Source organism: Caretta caretta, chromosome 2 (assembly GCF_965140235.1).
Source record: "Caretta caretta isolate rCarCar2 chromosome 2, rCarCar1.hap1, whole genome shotgun sequence".
NCBI lineage: Eukaryota > Metazoa > Chordata > Testudines > Cheloniidae > Caretta > Caretta caretta.
The window spans coordinates 246,416,606-246,439,468 of NC_134207.1; positions in this window are offsets into that span (position 1 = coordinate 246,416,606).

Here is a 22,863-nt window from a genome sequence, read left to right on the forward strand (position 1 = left end):
TGAAATCATGGTGGAATTCCTCAAGGGCTTTTTTCCCATGGTTCCAGATGATGAAGATGTTATCAATGTAGCACAAGTAGACTAGGGGCATTAGGGGACGGGCGCTGAGGAAGCGTTGTTTTAAGTCAGCCATAAAAATGTTGGCATACTGTGGGGCCATGCGGGTACCCATAGCAGTGCCGCTGATTTAAAGGTGTACATTGTCCCCAAATGTGAAATAGTTATGGGTTAGGACAAAGTCACAAAGTTCAGCCACCAGGTTTGCCGTGACATTATCGGGGATACTGTTCCTGATGGCTTGTAGTCCATCTTTGTGTGGAATGTTGGTGTAGAGGGCTTCTACATCCATAGTAACTAGGATGGTGTTTTCAGGAAGATCACCGATGGATTGTAGTTTCCTCAGGACCTCAGTGGTGTCTCGAAGATAGCGGGGAGTGCTGGCAGCGTAGGGCCTGAGGAGGGGGAGTCTACATAGCCAGACAATCCTGCTGTCAAGGTGCCAATGCCTGAGATGATGGGGCATCCAGGATTTCCAGGTTTATGGATCTTGGGTAGCAGATAGAATGCCCCAGGTCGGTGTTCTAGGGGTGTATCTGTGCGGATTTGTTCTTGTGCTTTTTCAGGGAGTTTCCTGAGCAGATGGTGTAGTTTCTTTTGGTAACCTTCAGTTGGATCACAGTATGCCAACATTTTTATGGCTGACTTAGAACAACGCTTTCTCAGCTCTCGTCCCCCTAATGCCCCTACTCTACTTGTGCTACATTGATGACATCTTCATCGTCTGGACCCATGGAAAAGAAGCCCTTGAGGAATTCCACCATGATTTCAACAATTTCCATCCCACCACCAACCTCAGCCTGGACCAGTCCACACAAGAGATCCACTTCCTGGACACTACAGTGCTAATAAGGGATGGTCACATAAACACCACCTTATACCGGAAACCTACTGACCGCTATGCCTACCTACATGCTTCCAGCTTTCATCCAGACCACACCACACAATCCATTGTCTACAGCCAAGCTCTATGATACAATCACATTTGCTCCAACCCCTCAGACAGAGACAAACACCTACAAAATCTCTATCAAGCATTCTTACAACTAATATCCTCTTGCTGAAGTGAAGAAACAGACTGACAGAGCCAGAAGAGTACCCAGACGTTACCTACTGCAGGACAGGCCCAACAAAGAAAATAACAGAACGCCACTAGCCATCACCTTCAGCCCCCAACTAAAACCTCTCCAATGCATCATCAAGGATCTACAACCTATCCTGAAAGATGACCCATCACTCTCACAGATTTTGGGAGACAGGCCAGTCCTTGCTTACAGACAGCCCCACAACCTAAAGCAAATACTCACCAGCAACCATGCAACAAGAACACTAACCCAGGAACCTATCCTTGCAACAAAGCCTGTTGCCAACTGTGTCCCACATATCTATTCAGGGGACACCATCATAGGGCCTAATCACTAACAGAGGCTCGATCACCTGCGCATCTACCAATGTGATATATGCCATCATGTGCCAGCAATGCCCCTCTGCCATGTACATTGGCCAAACTGGACAGTCTCTATGTAAAAAGAAAAGGAGTACTTGTGGCACCTTAGAGACTAACCAATTTATTTGAGCATAAGCTTTCGTGAGCTACAGCTCACTTCATCCGATGAAGTGAGCTGTAGCTCAAGAAAGCTTATGCTCAAATAAATTGGTAGTCTCTAAGGTGCCACAAGTACTCCTTTTCTTTTTGCGAATACAGACTAACACGGCTGTTACTCTGAAACCTGTCTCTATGTAAAAGAATAAATGGACACAAATCAGACTTCAAGAACTATAACATTCAAAAACCAGTTGGAGAACACTTCAATCTCTTTGGCCATTCGATGGCAAAAAAAGACTTCAAAAACAGACTCCAACGAGAGACTGCTGAATTGGAATTAATTTATAAATTGGATACAGTTAACTTAGGCTTGAATAAAGACTGGGAGTGGATGTGTCATTACACAAAGTGAAACTATTTTCCCATGATATCCCCCCCAAACACCCCCCCCCAAACACCCCCCGTTCCTCACAGATTCTTGTCAACTGCTGGAAATGGCCCACCTTGATTATCACAACAAAAGGTTCCCCCCCTCCCCCGCCGCTCTCCTTCTGGTAATAGTTCACCTTACCTGATCACTCTGGTTACAGTGTGTATGGTAACACCCATTGTTTCATGTTCTCTGTGTATATAAATCTCCCCACTGTATTTTCCACTGCATGCATCCAATGAAGTGAGCTATAGCTCACAAAAGCTTATGCTCAAATACATTTGTTAGTCTCTAAGGTGCCACAAGTACTCCTTTTCTTTTTTGGTAGCTTCTAGTAGTTTGTGCCAGCAGCATCCACGCGGGACAGTTATGATGCAGAAGTTTGGTGCGCATTGCAATTCATACCCCGGTAGTTCACACTGCAGCACAGTGCAGACCTAGCAACCTTTCAATGAGACTTAGGCTCCTAAATCATGTAGGCACTTTGTAATTTTTTTACCCTGTAGGTCTACATATGTTTCACATTTATGTTGTGTTCATATATAGCACTGAAGCATTGTCCCTGTAACCTTTTTTGCCTAGAAAAAACCTCAGTCAAAACTAAAGGCCTTCAGAATAGGACAGAGAGTACTAGAATTCAGAGATCTTGCAGCCTCACCAGGGAGTTAACTTTTGCTTGCTAATTGCTTTGGTCTCCTTGATCTCCTTCCTGCTGTGCTGCTTATAAGCCTGACTGATGATATCCTAGAAATGCCTTCTAAATGACTTCCTTATCAGTGACACATTCTCTCAGCTCCCTGGAGGGGCAAAGGAGAGAGACATTCTGTCATTTCCATGAGAATAGAAGAGTACCCCTCCCCTTCCAGAAAATTACAAACCAGCAGACCAAAATGCTGTGATTATGTCAGACAGTTATTTCCATGCTATTTTGCATGATGAAAATTATACCCTATGGATTCAACATGAGGCCCTACTCTGGTCCCTTTGTTCAAAGCCTGTGGCACAAAAAGTCATGAAAGCAGTCAGATCTTCCCAGCTGGGGATTCTCACAGCTGGTGTAGAGCTGGCCTAACTAGTCCCTATGCTGCCCTCTTTCAGCCCCCCGAGTTGGAAGAGTTCTGGGGATGTTCCCCAGGCAGAGGGGGTATGGCCAGAGTGCTGCCGTGCTCCAAAGATACCTAGCTAACAGAGGGCCCCTTGAGGGTTTCAATTAAGCAGCTTTGATGCTACTGTAAACTGTGCAATCCAGCCCTTGGTTCACCCCAAACTGGGTAGCCACAGAGATATACACCCTCGGTTGAAATTATGATGACATAATTATTGGCGCATTAGCCATTATGGCATCACTTTTCATTTGGGCTAATACACTGCAATGCTGCAGAGAAGAATTTTAAAATGTATGTATGAGAAAGTCCCACCGAGAGCAGCACAGAGGCAGAGGTTGGGAATGCAAACTGTCCACTTACTCTGCGCTTGAGATCCAGCCCAGGAATGGGGACTAGGACAGAGAAGAAGAGAGTTACTGGGACAGAGGCCTGCCTAACTTGCAAGAGCAGCCAATGTCAGTACCCCACAGCCTGTAAACACCTTAGACTACCTACACAGGCAGGGGCAGTGAGCATGGGCAGACAGTGTTCAGAGGAAGGATGTCAGCTGCAAAGCAGTAGAATGTAGCAGTATATGAAGATAAAGCAGGACCAGATTAGGGACCTCCTGGGGTCCTGGACTTGGGGGGCACCGGGCTTGAGGTGCTGCTAGCGACAAAAGGGAAATCAGCATCAACTATCAAGTGGACAATGTTACAAATCTGACCATGAAGCTTCTAAGTGACACTCACTGGGAGAGCTGCATTGACAGCAAAAGGCCAGTGGGGTACCAAGCGACGGAAGTTTATGATCATAGAATCATAGAATCATAGAATATCAGGGTTGGAAGGGACCCCAGAAGGTCATCTAGTCCAACCCCCTGCTTGAAGCAGGACCAATTCCCAGTTAAATCATCCCAGCCAGGGCTTTGTCAAGCCTGACCTTAAAAACCTCTAAGGAAGGAGATTCTACCACCTCCCTAGGTAATGCATTCCAGTGTTTCACCACCCTCTTAGTGAAAAAGTTTTTCCTAATATCCAATCTAAACCTCCCCCACTGCAACTTGAGACCATTACTCCTCGTTCTGTCATCTGCCACCATTGAGATCAGTCTAGAGCCATCCTCTTTGGAACCCCCTTTCAGGTAGTTGAAAGCAGCTATCAAATCCCCCCTCATTCTTCTCTTCTGCAGGCTAAACAATCCCAGCTCCCTCAGCCTCTCCTCATAAGTCATGTGTTCCAGACCCCTAATCATTTTTGTTGCCCTTCGCTGGACTCTCTCCAATTTCTCCACATCCTTCTTGTAGTGTGGGGCCCAAAACTGGACACAGTACTCCAGATGAGGCCTCACCAATGTCGAATAGAGGGGGACGATCATGTCCCTCGATCTGCTCGCTATGCCCCTACTTATACATCCCAAAATGCCATTGGCCTTCTTGGCAACAAGGGCACACTGCTGACTCATATCCAGCTTCTCGTCCACTGTCACCCCTAGGTCCTTTTCTGCAGAACTGCTGCCTAGCCATTCGGTCCCTAGTCTGTAGCTGTGCATTGGGTTCTTCCATCCTAAGTGCAGGACCCTGCACTTATCCTTATTGAACCTCATCAGATTTCTTTTGGCCCAATACTCCAATTTGTCTAGGTCCTTCTGTATCCTATCCCTCCCCTCCATGATGCCCTGATGGAACTGGCACAGTCAAGTAAAGCCCAGGCCAGAATCTGCAAAGCGTGGCAAACCAGATCACTGACTTCAAATTTCTGCATGATATCCTGTTCCAAGTAAACGCTGTATGCAAGGTGTCATAAAGATAAAGGGAAGGGTAAACCCCTTTGAAATCCCTCTTGGCCAGGGGAAAGCTCCTCTCACCTGTAAAGGGTTAAGAAGCTAAAGGTAACCTCGCTGGCACCTGACCAAAATGACCAATGAGGAGACAAGATACTTTCAAAAGCTGGGAGGAGGGAGAGAAACAAAGGGTCTGTGTGTCTGTCTATATTCTGTCTTTGTTGGGGATAGACCAGGAATGGAATCTTTAGAACTTTTAGTAAGTAATCTAGTTAGGTACGTGTTAGATTATGGTTTCTTTCAATGGCTGAGAAAAGAACTGTGCTGAGTAGAATAACTATTTCTGTCTGTGTATCTTTTTTGTAACTTAAGGTTTTGCCTAGAGGGGTTCTCTATGTTTTGAATCTAATTACCCTGTAAGGTCTCTACCATCCTGATTTTACAGGTGGGATTTCTTTATTTCTATTTACTTCTATTTTTATTAAAAGTCTTCTTGTAAGAAAACTGAATGCTTTTTCATTGTTTTCAGATCCAAGGGTTTGGGTCTGTGGTCACCTATGCAAATTGGTGAGGCTTTTTATCCAACATTTCCCAGGAAAGGGGGGGTGCAAGTGTTGGGAGGATTGTTCATTGTTCTTAAGATCCAAGGGTCTGGGTCTGTAGTCACCTAGGCAAATTGGTGAGGCTTTTTACCAAACCTTGTCCAGAAAGTGGGGTGCAAGGTTTTGGGAAGTATTTTTTGGGGGGAAGACGCGTCCAAACAGCTCTTCCCCAGTAACCAGTATTAGTTTGGTGGTGGTAGCGGCCAATCCAAGAACAAAGGGTGGAATATTTTGTACCTTGGGGAAGTTTTGACCTAAGCTGGTAAAGATAAGCTTAGGAGGTTTTTCATGCAGGTCCCCACATCTGTACCCTAGAGTTCAGAGTGGGGGAGGAACCTTGACATGGTGGCATAGTGGTGGGATTAACCTGAAATCAATTTGAGATACAGTTGAGATTTTTTGAACTAGAAATACAGATTTTAAAAAGGAAATTTTTTTTTCCTTTGGAGCTTCTGGAAAAGCAGCTTGTTTTCTCTCTGCTTTGGAGCCAGAGCTGAGACAAAAGGGGATTATCTTTGTGAATTGCAGGTTTTCTTTGCCTGGAGGCAGGGTACTTAACTCCTGCAGGGAAATTCACAGTCTTCCAACCCAGAGGTTTTTTTTTTTTTCCCCTAAAAGTAAATAGGGAGGGGGGGTGTTCTACCCATTTGCCTGGAGACAAAAGTGGCAGGGTTGTTTTTTTTTAGGATTTTGATTTTTTTGTTTTACAAGGAGCACAGGTTTGAAAAGGAAATTTTTTTTTCTTTTTCCGTTGGGCTTCTGGTAAGCAGGTTTCCAAGTAGTTGGAGGTTTTTTGCTTTGATTTGGGCCCAGAGCAGAGACAAGGGAATTGTCTTTTTCTGTAGGCTGACAATCACTATCAGAGAATAGGTATTCTATTCCAGCACAGCAAAATTTTACAGCCAAGTTTTGTTTATTTCTAAACCTTGGGTGTAAAGTTAGTTAAAACAGAGAGGTTAGAATGACAAAATCCACGGCTCGACACAAGCTGGAATTATAGAATCATAGAATCATAGAATCATAGAATATAAGGGTTGGAAGGGACCCCAGAAGGTCATCTAGTCCAACCCCCTGCTCAAAGCAGGACCAATTCCCAGTTAAATCATCCCAGCCAGGGCTTTGTCAAGCCTGACCTTAAAAACCTCCAAGGAAGGAGATTCTACCACCTCCCTAGGTAACGCATTCCAGTGTTTCACCACCCTCATAGTGAAAAAGTTTTTCCTAATATCCAATCTAAACCTCCCCCACTGCAGCTTGAGACCATTACTCCTCGTTCTGTCATCTGATACCATTGAGAACAGTCTAGAGCCATCCTCTTTGGAACCCCCTTTCAGGTAGTTGAAAACAGCTATCAAATCCCCCCTCATTCTTCTCTTCTGCAGGCTAAACAATCCCAGCTCCCTCAGCCTCTCCTCATAACTCATGTGTTCCAGACCCCTAATCATTTTTGTTGCCCTTTGCTGGACTCTCTCCAATTTATCCACATCCTTCTTGAAGTGTGGGGCCCAAAACTGGACACAGTACTCCAGATGAGGCCTCACCAATGTCGAATAGAGGGGAACGATCACGTCCCTCGATCTGCTCGCTATGCCCCTACTTATACATCCCAAAATGCCATTGGCCTTCTTGGCAACAAGGGCACACTGCTGACTCATATCCAGCTTCTCGTCCACTGTCACCCCTAGGTCCTTTTCCGCAGAACTGCTGCCTAGCCATTCGGTCCCTAGTCTGTAGCTGTGCATTGGGTTCTTCCGTCCTAAGTGCAGGACCCTGCACTTATCCTTATTGAACCTCATCAGATTTCTTTTGGCCCAATCCTCCAATTTGTCTAGGTCCTTCTGTATCCTATCCCTCCCCTCCAGCGTATCTACCACTCCTCCCAGTTTAGTATCATCTGCAAATTTGCTGAGAGTGCAATCCACACCATCCTCCAGATCATTTATGAAGATATTGAACAAAACCGGCCCCAGGACCGACCCTTGGGGCACTCCACTTGATACCGGCTGCCAACTAGACATGGAGCCATTGATCACTACCCGTTGAGCCCGACAATCTAGCCAGCTTTCTACCCACCTTGTAGTGCATTCATCCAGCCCATACTTCCTTAACTTGCTGACAAGAATACTGTGGGAGACCGTGTCAAAAGCTTTGCTAAAGTCAAGAAACAATACATCCACTGCTTTCCCTTCATCCACAGAACCAGTAATCTCATCATAGAAGGCGATTAGATTAGTCAGGCATGACCTTCCCTTGGTGAATCCATGCTGGCTGTTCCTGATCACTTTCCTCTCATGCAAGTGCTTCAGGATTGATTCTTTGAGGACCTGCTCCATGATTTTTCCAGGGACTGAAGTGAGGCTGACTGGCCTGTAGTTCCCAGGATCCTCCTTCTTCCCTTTTTTAAAGATTGGCACTACATTAGCCTTTTTCCAGTCATCCGGGACTTCCCCGGTTCGCCACGAGTTTTCAAAGATAATGGCCAATGGCTCTGCAATCACAGCCGCCAGTTCCTTCAGCACTCTCGGATGCAACTCGTCCGGCCCCATGGACTTGTGCACGTCCAGCTTTTCTAAAAAGTCCCTAACCACCTCTATCTCCACAGAGGGCTGGCCATCTCTTCCCCATTTTGTGATGCCCAGCGTAGCAGTCTGGGAGCTGACCTTATTAGTGAAGATAGAGGCAAAAAAAGCATTGAGTACATTAGCTTTTTCCACATCCTCTGTCACTAGTTTGCCTCCCTCATTCAGTAAGGGGCCCACACATTCCTTGGCTTTCTTCTTGTTGCCAACATACCTGAAGAAACCCTTCTTGTTACTCTTGACATCTCTGGCTAGCTGCAGCTCCAGGTGCGATTTGGCCCTCCTGATAACATTCCTACATGCCCTAGCAATATTTTTATACTCTTCCCTGGTCATATGTCCAACCTTCCACTTCTTGTAAGCTTCTTTTTTATGTTTAAGATCCGCTAAGATTTCACCATTAAGCCAAGCTGGTCGCCTGCCATATTTACTATTCTTTCGACTCATCGGGATGGTTTGTCCCTGTAACCTCAACAGGGATTCCTTGAAATACAGCCAGCTCTCCTGGACTCCTTTCCCCTTCAAGTTAGTCCCCCAGGGGATCCTGGCCATCCGTTCCCTGAGGGAGTCGAAGTCTGCTTTCCTGAAGTCCAGGGTCCGTATCGTGCTGCTTACCTTTCTTCCCTGTGTCAGGATCCTGAACTCAACCAACTCATGGTCACTGCCTCCCAGATTCCCATCCACTTTTGCTTCCCCCACTAATTCTACCCGGTTTGTGAGCAGCAGGTCAAGAAAAGCGCCCCCCCTAGTGTTATCAATGAATTAGCCAGATTTCAGGCTGCGGAAAGACAAAGAGAACATGAAAGACAGATAGAACTCATGTGGCCGAAGAAGGAACGAGCGAGAGAGGCAGAACAACACCAAGCGGCTTCTCACAGGAGAGCTATGGAAGCAAGGGACAAAGAACTGGAGGATAAGGAAAAAGAGAGGAAGTATGTGGAGGAGATGGAGAAGATAAAGGCTCAGCAGAATATCCCAGCAAACCCTAGTCATCCTTCTCCAAGTACCACTTCCCATCCCAGAAAGTTCCCCACCTACAAGGCAGGTGATGATACTGAGGCCTTCCTAGAAAACTTCGAAAGGGCGTGCCTTGGGTACAACATCTCTACTGACCAATACATGGTAGAGCTGAGGCCGCAGCTCAGTGGACCCTTAGCTGAGGTGGCAGCTGAAATGCCTGAAGAACACATGAACAAGTATGAACTGTTTAAATCCAAGGCGAGAGTCAGAATGGGGATAACACCCGAGCAGTCTCGTTGGAGGTTCAGAGCCCTAAGGTGGAAACCAGACATGTCATTTACCCGACATGCCTACCACATTGTGAAACATTGGGATGCCTGGATATCAGGAGCAAGTGTTGACTCTCCAGTAAATTTGCCCTTCCTAATGCAAATGGAACAATTCTTAGAGGGTGTTCCTGAGGAAATAGAAAGACACATCCTAGATGGGAAACCCAAAACTGTAATCGAGGCAGGAGAGATTGGAGCCAGATGGGTGGAGGTGGCAGAGAAGAAGAAAACTGGTCGCAGTTGGAGCGGAGACCAGAAGGGACCACCCCAGACCACACCCTATTACCGGGGGCCGCCCAAGGCCCCCACCTACCTCCCAAAGAACCCTCCAGACCCCTTATCGTCCCACCACCCCATTCTCCAGCAACCCACCTCACCCCAGTGACCCGTCAGCTGGACGATGTTTTAAATGTAACGAGCTGGGGCATGTAAAGGCCAACTGCCCCAAGAACCCCAACAGATTACAGTTCATTGCACCGGAATCACCCCAGAGGTCCACAGGCCCAGATACCTCCCAGATACCCTTGGAGCGGAGGGAAACTGTGAGTGTGGGCGGGAAGAAGGTCACCGCATGGAGAGACACCGGAGCACAAGTGTCAGCTATCCATGCTTCCTTAGTGGACCCCAATTTAATCAACCCAGAGATCCAAGTGATGATTCATCCCTTCAAGTCCAACTCTTTCAATTTGACTATAGCCCAGTTGCCTGTCCAGTACAAGGGCTGGTCAGGAATGTGGACTTTTGCAGTCTATGATGATTATCCCATCCCCATGCTGTTGGGGGAAGACTTGGCCAATCATGTGAAGCAGGCCAAGAGGGTGGGAACGGTCACCCGCAGCCAGGCTAAACAAGCCGTGAGGCCTAGCTCTGTTCCGGAAACTTCTATCAGGACCCGGTCAGAGGTGATGGACCCAGACCCCAGGCCAATGTCTGCAACAGCAGTAGTGGATCCAGTCCCAGAGACCCAGACGGAACCAGTCCCAGAACCGGAACCAGCCGAACAACCAACACCAGACCCAGTGTCAGCACTGAATCCAGTACTTGCAACCTCAACACCAGAGGGCCCCACCGAACCTGAACTGGCAGCAGCCCATAACCCTACACAAGAGGCTCAGCCGGAGCCTGAATCCCAACATAGTGCACCAGCAGAGAGCGGTTCACAGTTAACAGAAACAGCTCCATCCCCTATATCGCTTCCAGAGGGACCAAGCCTAGGTCCACAATCCCATGAGGAACTGATGTCTCCAACATCAAGGGAACAGTTCCAGATCGAACAGGAAGCAGATGAAAGCCTCCAGAGAGCTTGGACGGTGGCACGGAGCAACCCACCGCCTCTCAGCTCTTCTAATCGATCCAGGTTTGTTGTAGAAAGAGGACTTTTATACAAGAAAACTCTTTCTGGGGGACACCAGGAAGACTGGCATCCTCAGAGACAGTTGGTAGTTCCAACTAAATACTGGGCCAAGCTCTTGAGCTTAGCCCACGATCATCCTAGTGGCCATGCTGGGGTGAACAGGACCAAAGACCGTTTGGGGGGGTCATTCCACTGGGAGGGAATGGGCAAGGATGTTTCTACCTATGTCCAGTCTTGTGAGGTGTGCCAAAGAGTGGGAAAACCCAAGACCAGGTCAAAGCCCCTCTCCAGCCACTCCCCATCATTGAAGTTCCATTTCAGCGAGTAGCTGTGGATATTCTGGGTCCTTTTCCGAAAAAGACACCCAGAGGAAAGCAGTACATACTGACTTTCATGGATTTTGCCACCCGATGGCCGGAAGCAGTAGCTCTAAGCAACACCAGGGCTAAAAGTGTGTGTCAGGCACTAGCAGACATTTTTGCCAGGGTAGGTTGGCCCTCTGACATCCTCACAGATGCAGGGACTAATTTCCTGGCAGGAACTATGGAAAACCTTTGGGAAGCTCATGGGGTAAATCACTTGGTTGCCACTCCTTACCACCATCAAACAAATGGCATGGTGGAGAAGTTTAATGGAACTTTGGGGGCCATGATACGTAAATTCGTAAATGAGCACTCCAATGATTGGGACCTAGTGTTGCAGCAGTTGCTTTTTGCCTAAAAAAAAGCTGTACCACACCCCAGTTTAGGGTTTTCCCCATTTGAACTTGTATATGGCCGTGAGGTTAAGGGGCCACTGCAGTTGTTGAAGCAGCAATGGGAGGGATTTACACCTTCTCCAGGAACTAACATTCTGGACTTTGTAACCAACCTACAAAACACCCTCCGAACCTCTTTAGCCCTTGCTAGAGAAAACTTACAGGATGCTCAAAAAGAGCAAAAAGCCTGGTATGATAAACATGCCAGAGAGCGTTCCTTCAAAGTAGGAGACCAGGTCATGGTCTTAAAGGCGCTCCAGGCCCATAAAATGGAAGCATCGTGGGAAGGGCCATTCACGGTCCAGGAGCGCCTGGGAGCTGTTAATTATCTCATAGCATTCCCCACCTCCAACCGAAAGCCTAAGGTGTACCATATTAATTCTCTAAAGCCCTTTTATTCCAGAGAATTAAAGGTTTGTCAGTTTACAGCCCAGGAGGAGACGACGCTGAGTGGCCTGCAGGTGTCTACTATGAAGGGAAGTGTGCTGGTGGTGTGGAAGAGGTGAACCTCTCCATGACCCTTGGGCGTATGCAGCGACAGCAGATCCAGGAGCTGTGCACTAGCTACGCGCCAACGTTCTCAGCCACCCCAGAACTGACTGAACGGGCATACCACTCCATTGACACAGGTAATGCTCACCCAATTAGAGTCCAACCTTACCGGGTGTCTCCTCACGCTAAAACTGCTATAGAACGGGAGATCCAGGATATGTTACAGATGGGTGTAATCTGCCCCTCTGAAAGTGCATGGGCATCTCCAGTGGTTCTAGTTCCCAAACCAGATGGGGAAATACGTTTTTGCGTGGACTACCGTAAGCTAAATGCTGTAACTCGCCCAGACAACTATCCAATGCCACGCACAGATGAACTATTAGAGAAACTGGGACGGGCCCAGTTCATCTCTACCTTGGACTTAACCAAGGGGTACTGGCAGGTACCGCTAGATGAATCTGCCAAGGAAAGGTCAGCCTTCACCACACATCTCGGGCTGTATGAATTTAATGTACTCCCTTTCGGGCTGCGAAATGCACCCGCCACTTTCCAAAGACTTGTAGATGGTCTCCTAGTGGGATTAGGAGAATATGCAGTCGCCTACCTTGACGATGTGGCCATATTTTCGGATTCCTGGGCAGACCACCTGGAACATCTACAAAAAGTCCTTGAGCGCATAAGGGAGGCAGGACTAACTGTTAAGGCTAAGAAGTGTCAAATAGGCCTAAACAGAGTGACTTACCATGGACACCAGGTGGGTCAAGGAACTATCAGCCCCCTACAGGCCAAAGTGGATGCTATCCAAAAGTGGCCTGTCCCAAAGTCAAAGAAACAGGTTCAATCCTTCTTAGGCTTGGCCGGTTATTACAGACGATTTGTACCGCACTACAGCTAAATCGCCGCCCCACTGACAGACCTAACCAAAAAGAAACAGCCAAATGCTGTTCAGTGGACTGAAAAGTGTCAGAAGGCCTTTAACAAGCTTAAAGCGACACTCATGTCTGACCCTGTACTAAGGGCCCCAGACTTTGACAAACCGTTCCTAGTAACCACCGATGCGTCCGAGCATGGTGTGGGAGCAGTTTTAATGCAGAAAGGACCTGATCAAGAATTCCACCCTGTAGTGTTTCTCAGCAAAAAACTGTCTGAGAGGGAAAGCAACTGGTCAGTCACTGAAAAAGAATGTTACGCCATTGTCTACGCTCTGGAAAAGCTATGCCCATATGTTTGGGGACGGCGTTTCCACCTGCAAACCGACCATGCTGCACTGAAGTGGCTTCACACCGTCAAAGAAACTAACAAAAAACTTCATCGGTGGAGTTTAGCTCTCCAAGATTTTGATTTCGACATCCAACACATCTCAGGAGCTTCTAACAAAGTGGCTGATGCACTCTCCCGTGAAAGTTTCCCAGAATCAACTGGTTAAAATCGTCCTTGAGATGTAGAAAATATTGTTAGTCTTTATGTACTTGGTAGTATATTTAGAGATGCATGTGTCTTATTAACTCTGTTTTTCCTAGAGCTCCAGGAAGAAATCCCAGCCTGTGTTTCACCCTAGCTGAGATTTGGGGGGCGTGTCATAAATATAAAGGGAAGGGTAAACCCCTTTGAATTCCCTCCTGGCCAGGGGAAAGCTCCTCTCACCTGTAAAGGGTTAAGAAGCTAAAGGTAACCTCGCTGGCACCTGACCAAAATGACCAATGAGGAGACAAGATACTTTCAAAAGCTGGGAGGAGGGAGAGAAACAAAGGGTCTGTGTGTCTGTCTATATTCTGTCTTTGTCGGGGATAGACCAGGAATGGAGTCTTAGAACTTTTAGTAAGTAATCTAGTTAGGTACGTGTTAGATTATGATTTCTTTAAATGGCTGAGAAAAGAACTGTGCTGAGTAGAATAACTATTTCTGTCTGTGTATCTTTTTTGTAACTTAAGGTTTTGCCTAGAGGGGTTCTCTATGTTTTGAATCTAATTACCCTGTAAGGTCTCTACCATCCTGATTTTACAGGTGGGATTTCTTTATTTCTATTTACTTCTATTTTTATTAAAAGTCTTCTTGTAAGAAAACTGAATGCTTTTTCATTGTTCTCAGATCCAAGGGTTTGGGTCTGTGGTCACCTATGCAAATTGGTGAGGCTTTTTATCCAACATTTCCCAGGAAAGGGGGGGTGCAAGTGTTGGGAGGATTGTTCATTGTTCTTAAGATCCAAGGGTCTGGGTCTGTAGTTACCTAGGCAAATTGGTGAGGCTTTTTACCAAACCTTGTCCAGGAAGTGAGGTGCAAGGTTTTGGGAAGTATTTTGTGGGGAAAGACACGTCCAAACAGCTCTTCCCCAGTAACCAGTATTAGTTTGGTGGTGGTAGCGGCCAATCCAAGGACAAAGGGTGGAATATTTTGTACCCTAAGCTGGTAAAGATAAGCTTAGGAGGTTTTTCAAGCAGGTCCCCACATCTGTACCCTAGAGTTCAGAGTGGGGGTGGAACCTTGACACAAGGCATTACAAAACTCAGACGATGGACATCACAACCATTATTACTTTGAGGAGAAGCTGCCTTGATTTCTTTGTGGCTTACAGAGACAATGGATTTGAAGATGCCATCCCTGCTGCAAAAGAAATGGTGGAAAACTTAAGAGCTGAGCCTGTCTTCAAGAAAACTCGTATTCAGAAGACTCTGAAGAAGAGACAGTTTGGTTACGAGGGCAGCAATGAGGTGATGGGAAGCTCATAAGAAAAATTCAAGAATAATTTTTTTTGCTCACTTGTTGACACTGCTTGAGTGTCCATTGAAGAAAGATTTGGACAAATGAAGCACTACAAAAAGGTCTGGGGTTTTTTGTATGATGTTAGTAAGCTGCCAGCAGACAGAAAAACACTCTTGAACAATTGACGGCGCTTTGCTGGATGCTGACACATGGGGAATGTTTGGATGTCAATGATAAGGACCTCTGTGTCAAATTGGACAACATCCATCACATTTTGCCACATGGGAAGCACTCTCCACTCCAAGTTCTCCAATTCATTCATGATGCAGAGCTGAAGGACACTTTTCCTAATGTGTGGATAGATTTGAGGAGTCTGCTCACGCTGCTGGTCACAGTTGTAAATGCTGAGCACAGCTTTTCAAAGCTCAGGCTCATTAAAACATATCTCCAGTCAATGATGGTTGACGAGAAACTGACATTGCTTGCTTGAAAATGCCATTGGCCAGTCTTTGGATCTCTCTTATGCTGAGCTTCAGTTTGCAAGGGCAAAGGTGAGCAAAGCGTCCTTCTGAACTAATGGACTAGGGTTAACATTCTAAAGCTGTCACCTAGTATAAAACTATTTAATACCAGTCCACCCAATGTTGGTGCACAGTTCAATTTCCTGATGTTAGTACATTTCAGTTATTCTTAAAATTAAAAAGTTTCTATAAGCTTAAAGGAAACCATTTTTTTCATTTTCTTATATATGCATGAATAAATACAGATTTACAGATCCTAGTGTGCAAATTTATCGTCTTATATGACAGGGATAAATGTGCATGAAAATCGTGCATTGAAGTCATGAAATGAGCTACAAATGCAAAACAAAATAAGGTATTCAAAAGTTTAAGAAATGCCACAGATGCTCCTCACCTGGGACTCCATTTGGTTTAGGGCTGGCCCTGAGATACCGCCCCCGAGTTGTTCTCTGCATAGTAAAGGAGAGTACTTCATTTTGCTTCTCAGCCAGAGAACCACTCTGGGGTCCCTGCCATGGTGTCTTGAGCCCTGTGATCCAGGCTGCCAAACAGTCCTGAGCCGGGGAGCCAGGACTGCCAGGCTTTCAGCTCTCCAGTCAGCCCTCCAGACATGTTCCAAGGAACAGGGTGGGTGAGCTGGCAGCAAATCAGGGTGCCATGAGAAATTAACTGAAATCTAACTGTCTCCACAAAATGTTTCAACAAGTCAGCAAGTTCTAATAAAAACTGTTTCATCCGAATTTTTCCAGCCAGCTCAAATCATCAGTAGAGCTGGGTGAACGCTCTTGGATGAATAGTTTATTCACCAAGCAAATGGAATTTCAAGACAAATTTAGCAAATAGGTTGGCCAGGAAAAAAAAAAATTAAGTTGAAATATTTTGTTTCAACATTTTGAAATCTAGCTAGATTCATTTTTTTAAAAAAGGTAAAAAACATCCAAAAATGAGAAAAAAAGAAGTTTTGTGTGGAACAATCTTTGGCAAGAAAAAACTAAAGATTTCTGGTTTTGTTCAACCCAAAACATTTTTGGGAGGATTTTAGTTCAGCCACCAACCCTCCTTATATTACCTATAAATAGATGGTCATGAGGCCTTTTAAATCCACGTTTTCAGAAGATAGGTGGAGTCTATTTTTTTTCTGTACAAGTCTTCAGTGTTGTTCAGTGAAGCTCATTCTGCAGGGCAGAAAATGTCTTTCTGGAAAGGGGTGGGGGGGGGGGATTCCAATGCTCTATTACTGTAGAAGTAACCTTACAAACCAGTGCTCCTGTCAAAAATATTTAGCAGTGCACAATAACTGACCATCTAGGATGTCCCAGTGGCCAGTATGCTGTGTACAAAGGTCATTTGTGAACTGTAGCAGTTGAGCACAGAGCCTCCTAGTTCACAAGAATGGGCCTTTGCCGCTGGAGCTCAAAGAAGAATCTCTGTTAGCTGTTAACAGTACAGAAACAGATTTAAACACATAGGTGAGCAGTTCTGATTTTCTCCAGTAGAGGGCAGTGGTGCAGTTCATTACAATGCACTTTGGCCCAAATATGCACTGAGCTCCAGGGCTTCAAAAGTGCTCAGCTCCCATTTATGCACCTGCATGAGGAGAGCAGATTTTCAAAGGCATACAGGATCCAGGATTCCCCGGAGTTGCACAACAGGTGGCTAGGCCCTCTTAAGGTGGCTAACATAGATACAACTTGTGGCACCTTAGAGACTAACCAATTTATTTGAGCATGAACTTTCGTGAGCTACAGCTGAGCTGTAGCTCACGAAAGCTCATGCTCAAATAAATTGGTTAGTCTCTAAGGTGCCACAAGTACTCCTTTTCTTTTTGCGAATACAGACTAACACGGCTGTTCCTCTGAAACCTGTCATAGATACAACTTGTGGCTCAGCTGAGGAAATTTTAACCAGTCTCACTGAGGACAGAATTTGGCCCATAGGCCAGTCTCTCTGACAGTATTAATTTCTCCTACATCAATGTAACTCAAGAATAACTGCACTGATTTCAATGGAGCCTCACCGATGTAAAACTGTATAACCTCCTTATGTATAACCTCCTTAATTCTCTCTAGGAGGCAGCAGTCACAGTGGGCTCTAAGGTTATGCTGCTACATTCTGCAGTCCCTGCAGCCTGTGTGGTTTTCCAAGGGAGGACCCAAATAAAACACATTGTAGGAACAAAACAAATTAGTGGCTGATACCCTGTGATGACAGTTATGAAGCCCTCACAAAACAAGCCTTTATTAATAGTAGTAATAGTAGTCATAAGTTCAGGTTTAACTAAGTGAGCCATTAAAAGTGGAATGCTGAACTGAATGACAAAGTAAAACATGCCTAAGGCAATAAACAGGTTTTTTAATTTGTTTAACTTCCATCTCTCTGGTGTCTGCTGTAAAGAATCATGTGACAAAAGAATCCTCACTAAATTCTAAAGTGTGAATGCTAAATAAATTAGTAATCACAGCAGCATGACACACAGCCTCTTCATCTTTCACAGTGCTAGTATTAAGAATGAGGAGTACTTGTGGCACCTTAGAGACTAACCAATTTAGTTGGGCATAAGCTTTCGTGGGCTAAAACCCACTTCATCCCACGAAAGCTTATGTCCAAATAAATCTGTTAGTTTCTAAGGTGCCACAAGGACTCCTCATTCTTTTTGCTGATACAGACTAACACGGCTACCACTCTGGAACCAATGCTGTATTGCTATTCCTTGGCAACTTCGCCTTTTGCTTTGCCACTACTTAGAGCAGCGTCAGTCCCTCCAGCTGCATGAAGTCAAGGAGGGTTTCATTTCAATAAGGTCTTCAGGGTCTAATCCCATATTTTTAACACAATCAGGGCTCCATCCTGGCTTCCATTCTGGCAGCACAAAGCAGGCAGAAAACAAGCACGACAAGCTGCTTGTGGATTTCCCTGGTCTAGGGGGAATCTCCAGGTGGCGTATAGCTGGCTCTATGCCATTCCTTCCCCAGCATATGGGGGAGACATGATGAGGCATAGGGGGCATGACTGTAGCAATGCTCTACTCCAGCCATCCCTGGCTGACAGAACAGCCAACTAGAGACTGCAGGCTGCAAATTGCAGTAGGGTGCAATTTATTATGGGAATCAGGATGGCCCCAAGATTAGAGTGTACGTGTGTGGAGGGAGGAGCATAAAGGCAGTTTACAGCCACCATGACCCTTCCTTTAAATCCACCTTTCCCCAAATTAACTAGACCAGAAGATCCAGCCCATAATTCAGGATTATCAGATTTTTTTATCCCCTGAGAAATAAAACGATACCTATTTGTCAATATAGGTGTAGCGGAGCTGTTATTTAGTCCATTTTTATTCAGTTGTATTTCTTATAATTTAAAACTTGACTTACTTTCCATAACCTCCTACACTAGAACCTCAGAGTTACAAACACCTCGGAATGGAGGTTATTCATAACTCTGAAATGTTCATAACTCTGAATCAAACGTTATAGTTGTTCTTTCAAACGTTCACAACTGAACATTGACTGAATACAGTTTTGAAACTTTACTATGCAGAAGAAGAAAAATGATGCTTTTAACCATCTTAATTTAAATGGAAGAAGCACAGAAGCAGTTTCCTTACCTTGTCAAATCTTTTTTTAAAACTTTCACATTTTTTCAGTCGTTTACATTTAACATAGTACTGTACTGTATTTGCTTTCAGAGTAACAGTCGTGTTAGTCTGTATTCGCAAAAAGAAAAGGAGTATTTGTGGCACCTTAGAGACTAACCAATTTATTTGAGCATGAGCTTTCGTGAGCTACAGCTCACTTCACTCACGAAAGCTCATGCTCAAATAAATTGGTTAGTCTCTAAGGTGCCACAAGTACTCCTTTTGTATTTGCTTTCTTCTTTTGGGGGGTGGGGAGGGGGGGGGGAGCTGTGCTGCTGCCTGATTGCATACTTCTGGTTCCAAATGAGTGGTTGACCAGTCAGTTCGCAATTCTGGTGTTCATAACTCTGAGGTTCTACTGTATTGTCTTTGTGAAAATTTTGTGTGTGTGTGTGTGTACCTGAACACTGATGAAAAGCAATATTGGAGGTGTAAAGTTATCTATGGCTTTCACACAACATTTATTAAAAAGACTATTAAATATTGTAAATAGCTATTGCTGATAGGGGATGCTTAGGAAAGTTAAGCAAGAAAACTGTCATAATGGCGTTCAAGGATTTACTGAAGGAGAAAAACAGCATTTTATTAGTCAAATTCTTTAAAGATGCTGAGTTAGTTTCAAAATCATTTTCTATTCTTATCGACTGAGTCTGTCCTTGCTGTGCTAGAAATCGTACAGTGGAACTTTATCATAACTGTGAAAATGGATTTGGGATTTTTTAAGCGAGCAGATCTAAACCACAATAGTAGTTGCCATTCTAAAAAAAAAAATTAATAAAACAAACTCCCTGAATCAACAGTTTCTGCTGTTAAAGAACAAATTCAAAACTTTAACAATCAAGATTTAAATACTTTGAACATTATGATAAAATGGAGATGAAAATATTTTATCTAATTTATTAATAAGTGAGATTGCTGTAGCCTATGAAGGGCTCTGTACTATTTTACATGTAACTAACAGTTTAAATCCACTTAGGTCTGGCATTCTGGGAGCTACACAATTTGACAAACAGCTCTGATGTGGTCAGTTTATTAGGACAACATGAAAACTGAGCTACCACATTCTAGGCCAAGTGAAGATGGTATATGGCAAGAGCTAAAAGGACATCATGAAAAACATTTCAATAATTAGTCCTGTTCATAGTGAAACCATAGAGTCAATACAGGAATTATGAGACTGATACAGAGATTCTAAAGTGAATGCATTATCCTAAGCAGCATACTATATTTTTGGGGGGGGGGGTGGGGGGGAACCAGACCAAACAAATAAACAAAAGAAAATAAAACAAAATCTAGGGTAAAAAGACACTATAGTGTTCTTTGCCAATGAAACTTTGGAGTCATACATGACATCTAGATTTCTGAGAGCACACCAAGAGTGAACTCCAAGGTCCTCTATTTCTCTGAAGAGTAGATACAGCTCTGTCAGCAGTTGTGCAAGTTTCCCTACTCTGGACCTGATCCAGTGAGGTGCTGAGTACCTTCAACTCCCATATACTTCAACATAACTCTCACACCTCACTAACCCAAGGTCATTGCTCCATTACTGGAAATCGCTCTTGAGCTGGAGGTGGGGGTGTAGAGTAATTCAAAAGAAATGCCTATTCTGTCCCTGTCCGCTTCAATGATGCTACTCCAACAAGATTGCCAGTATATGCAGATGTGGTTTGGTTTTGGACACTTGCCCACTGCAAACTGAACTGGGACTAGTAGTCTCATTTCTCACGGTTAACTTATTACCTGTGACGTGGTACAAACTTTAGTTACTATTGTCTGTGCTTGATTTGAACTAGTACTGTAGATGTGTGTGGAGGGGGGAAAGCTCTGTCCTATTATTATACTTCTGAGCCACCCAGCTCAACAAAGCTTTGAGCACTGTTTGGTTTTCCTTATGGTGGAATTTGTACACACTAGAATTTACAGGTGACAGCTTAATTAAGCAAATGTGACAAAACGTATTCTGCTACTGATGACCAAATATGGCCCATTATAATGGATATATATGCACCTAGCATGGAGGTGAAAGTGTATAGAACAGCCATATTGGCTTAACCCAAGCAATGAATTGGCTAATGACATGGTTCACTCCTCTCCTTCTCTTCTTTGTGAAGCTGAGTTCTGATTCTTCAGCTGCTCCACGAGCACACTTCCAGTTACTCCAGTGGGAATTCTACATACAGAGCAGCTACAGAATTGGGTCCAAGTTCTGCTCTCATTGTAATTAAATGGTAAGATGCCAATTAAATGCAATGGGTGCGTGGTTGGGCCTTTAGAAAAGTAGGTAAACAAATACACCAATATTCAAGTTAGTGCTTCTTGAATAAGAAAAAAAAATATTATGAATAATTTAGGAAGAGAAAGAGTGCCATAGAGGATCAACCCAATGGTTCTCTGACTCCAGTATCGTGGCTAACAGTACCCAATAAAAGATCTTCAAAGGAAGGTGTAAATCAGGCAGTTATGGAATAATCTTTCCCCTGAAGGAAGTTTTTCTCTAATCCCCTCAGTTAGTGGTTGGCTAATGCCCTGAGGCATGAATGTTTATATGTCTTCTAAAAATATTATTATTCTGTCTAATGTAATTTTGGATGTTCTCCTTATTTGTATAAAGGTCTTATCCTCTTTTTAATTCCTACTGAGCTCTTGACCTGAATGATGTCCTGTGACAAAGAGTTTTCCTGTTACTTGTTTTTTTGTCTTTGGCTGTTAGCTCTTAAAAATCCCTCTTAGCCCTCCTCATTCCCGGCATGTATTTTACCTGCTATTTTGTACGCCTCGCTATTGGCTTCACCAAGGTTGAATTTCCACTTTGTGACGCTTACCTATTGTAGCCAACCATGTATGTAAGAGCCATGTATAAGTCATATATTAGTATTATAAGACTGTAACACAAGGACCTACAGGCCTCAGCCGTGTATGACATTCGTTTTAGCATAGCCCAGGCCCAGATAGCTTGGTATGAAATGGTATGGTATTAATGATGTATGCAGCTACTATACAAGTTGTATTTAACCAATAGTTTGACCTTAAGTCCATCAACTATTAAACAAGAGTGGTATGTGATGGTAAAAGGTGAAGTGAGGTACCACAAAAATATACTTATGGAATTTTAGGGAAAGTTTAAAAGGATGTTGAGCTTAACCAAAACTTTCATGTACTAACTGCAGGTGTACCATGGCATCTAACTGATGTAAATGCTAATGAGTATAATGTAATTGACTAATTGACCTACTGAAGATAGAGACCCCAATATTATTGAGGTGTAGAAGTATATATAAGGAAAGAAGGTTGAAACTATCACTAAATATGTATAAGATATGGTTGGAGTTACTAACCCCCCCTATAAAAGTTAAGACCCAGCATGTGGTTACATTGGAACGTGTCAGCCTGATGACCACACATGTTGTCATACACTGCAGATCTCAAACCCAGGGTTGCTGAGTTGCTGCAGGGTTACATGAGGGAGCTGGAGCTAATGCCCCCCACCAGGGGCTATAACGATTGACTCAGTGGGGTCGCGTGACTAGAAGCAGACTATTTATTGGACACCACCAGGAGTAAAGCTTCTCTTTCCTTCCCACTCCTTGTCTGAGCAACTAATTGCTAGGTCTGCTGCTAACTAAATACATGAGACAAAGTTTCTGCCTCCTCACCTGGTTATTTCTCCTTGTTCCTATTACCACACATTGTTCCTGTTTCCTGCTCCTTGCTCCGGTTAACACACCTGGTTCCTGCTTTCTCGTCCTAACTCCAGTTTCTGACATGAACCCAGACTTTGTCCTTGGCTCTGACCGCTAGTTCAGAGTGCCCTAGTGTGGACCCTGACTTGTGGTTTGCCTCACCTATTCTGGGATTCCCTGCAAGAGGTGAAGTGAGTGCGCAAGTGCTGCACATTTTGTATTGATTCTATCTCCTTTCCTATGTATCAGTGTGTGATCTTGTTTGTTTTACTAATAAAGTTTGTAACATTAATAGAGAATACTTAGTGAATTTTTCTCATGTGGTTCTCAAGGTCTTCATTCTACTGATAACTTTATT